This window comes from Rissa tridactyla, chromosome 5, assembly GCF_028500815.1.
Source record: "Rissa tridactyla isolate bRisTri1 chromosome 5, bRisTri1.patW.cur.20221130, whole genome shotgun sequence".
In the NCBI taxonomy this organism is placed as follows: domain Eukaryota; kingdom Metazoa; phylum Chordata; class Aves; order Charadriiformes; family Laridae; genus Rissa; species Rissa tridactyla.
Genome location: NC_071470.1, coordinates 43825380 through 43832000, shown reverse-complemented (window position 1 = coordinate 43832000; position 6621 = coordinate 43825380).

Genomic DNA, 6621 nt, shown 5'->3' with positions numbered 1-6621 from the left:
CAGTGTTAAGCGTGGGCATAGTATGAGTTTACAAAGCAGCATATTTATTATCTGTTGTGTGCTCTGTTCATCTGCGAATGTTTCTTAACCTTCTGTTTGCTTTATGAGACCATCCCTGAGCCCTGGGCTGATGTTGGTGAGGACACCGAAGAAGATCAAAGCTGTACCAGGGGCTTGAAAGACAACAAGGTAGTATCATCTCTAGGTTGGAATTGTTGTTCGTGTGCTATTTAAGAGAAGCCAGGGCTGTGACTCTGAAGGGCTGGTGTGGCACTGCCTGTCTTGAAAGAGTGCAGAAGTGCCAGAGGTGAAAAGCTGCTTTTGAGTTATGGGCTTCTTCAGGCTGTCCCAAGTTTTTCATCTCTGTTTCTGTGACTTCTCTTGGGTATCTTTTTGTAGAAAAATACCCAACTGAAACTTCCCACACAGAGTATTTACATTTGTAACTTGCACTCATTTGTTCTTGTTTTACAGAGATACACATATTTAACGACCTGAGCGGCTGCCTTAAATGAAAAACAAGCCTTAAACTTGCTGTTTTCAGTAAGATTAAGTCCAGCTCCTGTGATAAGAGCCAGCTCAGTTCCACTTTCTCAGCCCACATGTTCTCTTTTCCTCTTCCTTACTGTGCTTCCTCTTTTTTCCTTCCTCACAAGAACACAAATCCTACTGATCAGCAACTAGAGGACAAAGTTTTCCTGTGACAGTGAAGTGACGCCACAATTCACTGGCTGCTGTTCAAGTAAGTGGCATTACTTTTGTAAGGTGTTCTGCCTTGCCAAGTAGTTAGCTTGGCAAGCGTGGTCTGCATCTACACAGATCCAGTAAACATCAAAGATATTGCTGGCTCAATAGATCAGTCTGAAACTCGATTGTGCCATTTTTTATGAGGATGCTGTGTGACTGCCAGAACTTCCCATTTCTTCGTGTAACTGTACAACTTACCTGCATGGTGCCTTTGTCTGAGCTCTTGCTCAGCTTGAAAAGCGTGAAGACTTTACCTTTTGTTTGTTCTGCAAGGAGCAACAATGTCTGTGTTCTGGTTAACACATCTGTTCTGGAATAACCAGAAATGCTAGTGTGCAGTGTGTTGTACCTAGTTACACAGCCAAGAAGCTAATAGCAGTGCCAGTTAATGACAATGGGTAGAATAATTTTTTAGTATAAATAAATCTATATTGATTTAATAATACTTTGTAGCAGTTTCTTTTAAAAAAACACCTTAAAATAGAATTAAACTTTTTGAAGAAATAAAATAAGAACCACTTAAGTCTTTTATAAAAAAAGTCATGTCATTTTGTATTGCTTAACTGCTATTGCTTTGATTTATGACCAAATAAAATGCTGAAATGCATATTTATTTCTCTTGTTTCCCCTCATTTTGTTTGCTTGCGTACATGCACACTTACGAATGCACACATGTATTTGTCTGTTAATCTTGGGGGGCTTGGATTCTGAATTTGGCAAGGATGATATTTGAAGGGAAACAGTAGGAGGGAAAGAGATACAATTAAAAAAAAAAACAAACAAAACAACAAAGAAGTGAAAAGAAGTGATTTAGAACAGTTGTTCAAAGAGTTTGGAACCAAGAAGCCTAAAATCAGGGATCTGACTCATCACTTGGACACCCAAGCTCAAGGAACTACATTTTTTATTAGCATAATAATTTCAATTGCGGAAGTACTTTTCCCCCTGTTGCCAGTCTCCATAAAATACTATATGCTAGCTATAATCTTGGTTTTAGCCTGTTTCTTCAGATATCCAGTACAGTCAGGTGAGAAACATATACTTCTACATTATATCAGCAGCACGCTATTTGAAAAGTGAACACAACTGCTAAGTAGTTGTCATTTCTCTGTGCTTGTTCAGAAACAATTTTCTAACAATCTCTGTTCAGAGATTTAGAAATTTGGTCTAATGTATATTTATAAAACACATCTGTTCAGTGGCTTGCATGTATATATCCAGTGTGCGTGATACATGCCATTAGGCAAGTGTTTGAGATAAAATCAAACAAATGAATTCTTCTAACTGTAGTTTTAGAATTCTAAAGTCCCAGGAAGTTTACATTTACCAGCACTCATTTGAATATGTATAATTTTATATAGATCGTAAGTATTGTTTCTACCAAATGGAAAATTAAGTGTTCTCGACAGGTTACTGAGGAGTACAGTTGGGGAAAAATTGCAAGTTTAAATGTTCAAAAAGCATAAATATTTACTGTACACAACACCAGTTAGCATTTTTTAGAAATATGCGACTGACAATTTCAACCGATTTACCTAAAACGTGTATATAATCTTAACAGAAGTTGTCTACTCTTGTTCTTAGTAGAACACCCAATCTGTGCTTTGGTTTTGATATATTGATTTAATTACTAGATTCATAGGTAATTTTTATAGCGAGATGTTTTAATGATGTAAGCAAGGTTTTAATGCAGTAAGATTCTCTTCTGCCCAGTTCCTCTTCCATCTTCTGGCAAATTCTGCAGACATTGTCGTTTTAGTGCATGGGACTTGAAAGCCTCTTCCTGAGGGATGAACCAGTGCTGGGGAGTCTAAAACAGATTAAGATATGGCCTGTTCTGAAATTACTTCCTCTGCAGCTCCATCAGTAATGATGAAGGTATCTGATAAGGGCAAGGTAAAAAGATGTGGTATGGTCCAACAATGCCGTGCTATGATGTCCTTATTTGCTGTCTGCCCTTAAGGAAAGCTAGTGTAGATTAGATAGCCAGGATTAAATCCTATACTCACACATAACCTTTTCCATATCAGTAATAATTACAATATTTGGGGACTAACTTTCACAATTGTATCCTCACAAAGAGGCCTAATATCTACTTTTCTTCCTCTCAGTTTTATTTAAAATTTGGCATGAATGGAAACGGAATTGGGCTCACAACCTTTTTAAACTTCAGCTATAAGGTGTAATTATTATTACTGTTTCTTATTCATATTGCAGGTACAATTAGTACTTAAACTGTATGCAGCTCTATGTAAAGAATACAGTCTTTGCTCCGTGCGTATGGGGTTGTGACAGATCCCAGCATGACTGAAAATACAAATGGGAACTGAAAAGGTAAAAATATCAGTAAAGACAATTTTATTTGCATGAATTGGTTGTAATAGTCCTGACAGTCATACTGCAGTAAGCGCAATCTATATTCTAGCCTTAAATTACTGACACTTCACGGGTACTTGTTTTATTTTAAGCTTCTGTACGTTTTTAAGATCCTGTGGAGATACAAAAACAGTTCACTGCTGAATACGTTTAAAATAAAGGGACCTTTCTCTCCATCTATAGTTTCAGATTTTCACATCATGCAAGTGTCAGCTTTTTGTGGTGAACAGTGTGGGACTGTTTAGACACGGTAATTGTGTCATCAGAAACTGCCACTTGCCATGAAGCTTTGGCTTCATAAATAAAATGCCCATTGAAAATTCTGTGGCCTTTAAATGCAAACTATTGAGAAGAGAAGACCATAACACTGGTATTAATAAAAACTCTTTCAGAAAGTCTTTCACCAATTAATAGACAAATTTGAATGCTGGATGCTTAGTGTGGCCATTGCTTAATTCAGCTAATCTATTAGTACAAATCATTTAGTAAAATGTCCCGTGTGTCCAGAATGAAGTCCAAAGATAGGGCTGATGAAAATAGGTAGGTAAAAGTTAATACAGCTGCAGGGAGAGAATTTGGACTGCTTAATGCAGGCGAGAGAGAGGATGTAATGGAACAATGAATGGAAGAATTGTGAATAACAGAATGGGCACTCCAGATTACTTTTTTAATTCTACTGCATTTCCAGCTATATTCAACAGCAAATAAATTGAGGTTAAAGAAGTGATACAGCTCTTGATTTCATATTTATTTTTAGAAACATACACTAGAAGTATAAATCAGACTTCGAAACAGTATCATAATGTATCTTACTTTGCACTAAAGATGAGTTTTAGGGTTTTAAATGGTTTACAGCTTAAGCAAATGCCTAATTTGCAGAGTGATTTCTAACTATGGGTTTTATCACTTTCTTCTGATTTTTCAAAATCACATTTCTGTTTATATTTTATTATAAAGCCATCACAATATGACAAACATTTACTATATAAAAGGAAATGCAGAGCTGTTTCTGAAAATATTTGTGTTTAGATTACATACCATCTAGTGTGATTTTCATTGAAAAAGAGGAATGTTTGAGATAATTTGCCTCAAGAAAACAACCCATGCAATTAAAATAAAGACAGAGGATAATATTTCAAGGAAAAATTAGGATTTCCCCCCCTACAGCTTTTTTTCCATTTTCTAAGTATTTTGTCTGAAAATTCTAAAATGAACCTGTCAACAATTTGCTTGCATAACTTTTTAGGCTGTGTGGTTAAGTATTAGCATTCTGACAGGGTATATAGATTCTTTTAAATATTTTACATTCTGAGGATACCTGCTTTTTCCCTGGTATATTAGTCCAGATCACAATGTTCTTCTTTTGCATAGAAAAATTGTACTCCAGTAACACCATAATAAACTATTTTATGAGCATCTGCTTGTACCAGAATTATTGGACTAACCCTTGACAAACTTTTATCATTGAATTAAGTTTCCCCTTCATTTTTCTTTATGTAATAGGAGTCAACTTTTACTAGACGTTCTGCATAGTTAAATGTACTGATCCTGAGCTCTTTTCTCAATCTTTACAATGAGTTTGCAATACGTTCTAGTCTTTTTTACAAAAAAAAAAATAATTGTTTGTTATGGTTGGAGAAAACCCATAACAATGTATCGTCGTTTAGACAATTATTCTATCACCTGATGACCCCTCCCCACCCAGAAAGGGGAATCGGGGAAAGCAAGGAAAACACAAGGGTTGAAATATAAATAGATTTAATAGAATAAGACTAAATAACAATAATACTAAAGAACCAGTATTAATCCCGATACTAATATAAGATACACAAGAATTATACTCAGCCAATTCTATCAGTAGGAAGCTGTGCAGGAAGTGGAGTTTTCCCCAGCATTAGAAGAGAAATTAGTCCTGTGTCACTCAACCCAGGACATTATTCCAAACGAGGATTTACTAAATTTCTTGAATAGCAGCATGATATGTTTTTCATTTTCGATGAACAATTGTCTGTGTAAAACTATATGCAGTAACTACACCTATGTGATTGTTATTGCTATGATTCCCTGAATATAAACTTCTAATATGTTAATGTCTTTGATTTCATTGTCTTTTTGTACAACAAAAGAATTTGTACAATGTATGAACTATATCCCACTTGCTCTTTCCCAGTCTACATCATTTTTGATCTTCACTGAGTGTCCCCTCAAGTGCTGTAGACTCTGCAAATACTGATCCTCGTCTTATTCATATACATATGAAACAATATATATTCCGATTGATTCTTTCAGCATACTCTGTCACTTTTCGCAGTCTAAATTGCTCCCAATTACTGTTCTTAGGCAAGCTCTCTCTATGCATGACTAGATGCATAGTGGTGAGTTTACCTATTCTTTTGCTATAGGCCAATCATAGATAACCAAGAACTGTTGAAATTAATAGAATTTCTCTGTACAGTTGTGCATTCAGTAAGCACTAGATGGCAGTATATCAATTTTTAAAATGTAATGTTAGTTAATTAGCTGTACCTGTTTTCTTCTCAGAAAAATGTAATAGTGGATTGAATTGGTTAGGACTATCTTATAATACTGCTGTTAGAGTAGAGAATAATTACGATGGAGCAGAAATACATTGGCTTTGATGGACTTGCACTGAGAGATACTATAACTTACACAAAAACTGTGCAGAACTTACTTCGGTAAGGTATCACGCTGTTGAAGGGTGGAGCTCCATCATCAGCTTTGCCTGCAGCTGATTGGGATGGTCCAGCTTTCCCCGAGAAATCCCTGCTGCAGGTTTCTGCTGCTACCTTTGCATCGTGTCTAAGTCGTTGCACGGATACAAGGTGAAATCTAGTAATTTTTGATGGGTTTTCTGATGGTTCAGTGAATGTAAACCACTCAGTATAGAGACCTGATTGCCTTATCCAGTGTGCAGGAAGCAACACAAGTCTACAGGTATGAGAGTAGGAGTTGGCCTACCTCTTCATGGTCATCTCAACAATACACCATATGTGAAATTCAAAGCTTCGCAGCACTGAGCCTCAGATCTGTTCATCAAGATCTCTACTTTGTGCCTGAGTAATTTGCAGTACTAATATGAATCAAAGCCGTGACCTACGCTTGCTTCCACCCATAATGCTTGCTTGAACTAGGACTTCCTTTTTCCATGGCACTAAAATCAATTTGTAATCTGTGGGAACGCTGCACTGTTCAGCACTGACCACAAGGATCTGACTTCTCCGTTGAGCAGAACTCAGAAACTTCATGCTGTTTGCTTTTGAATTGGCCCATCTTTTGCAAGATTAGGATTGGAGTATTTAAAGCCTGTTTACTGGACCGTGTGCCGTAGCAAGTCTCTTTGGAAATTACACCATGTCTGGTTTTGAACACGGAAAAGCCACTTCTTAGTTACTAATTTTCATCGTCATATAAGGTCTGTGAACTCTACAGTGTAAATCTTACTGTTCACCTATTTTTATTAAGTACGCATCATTCTTA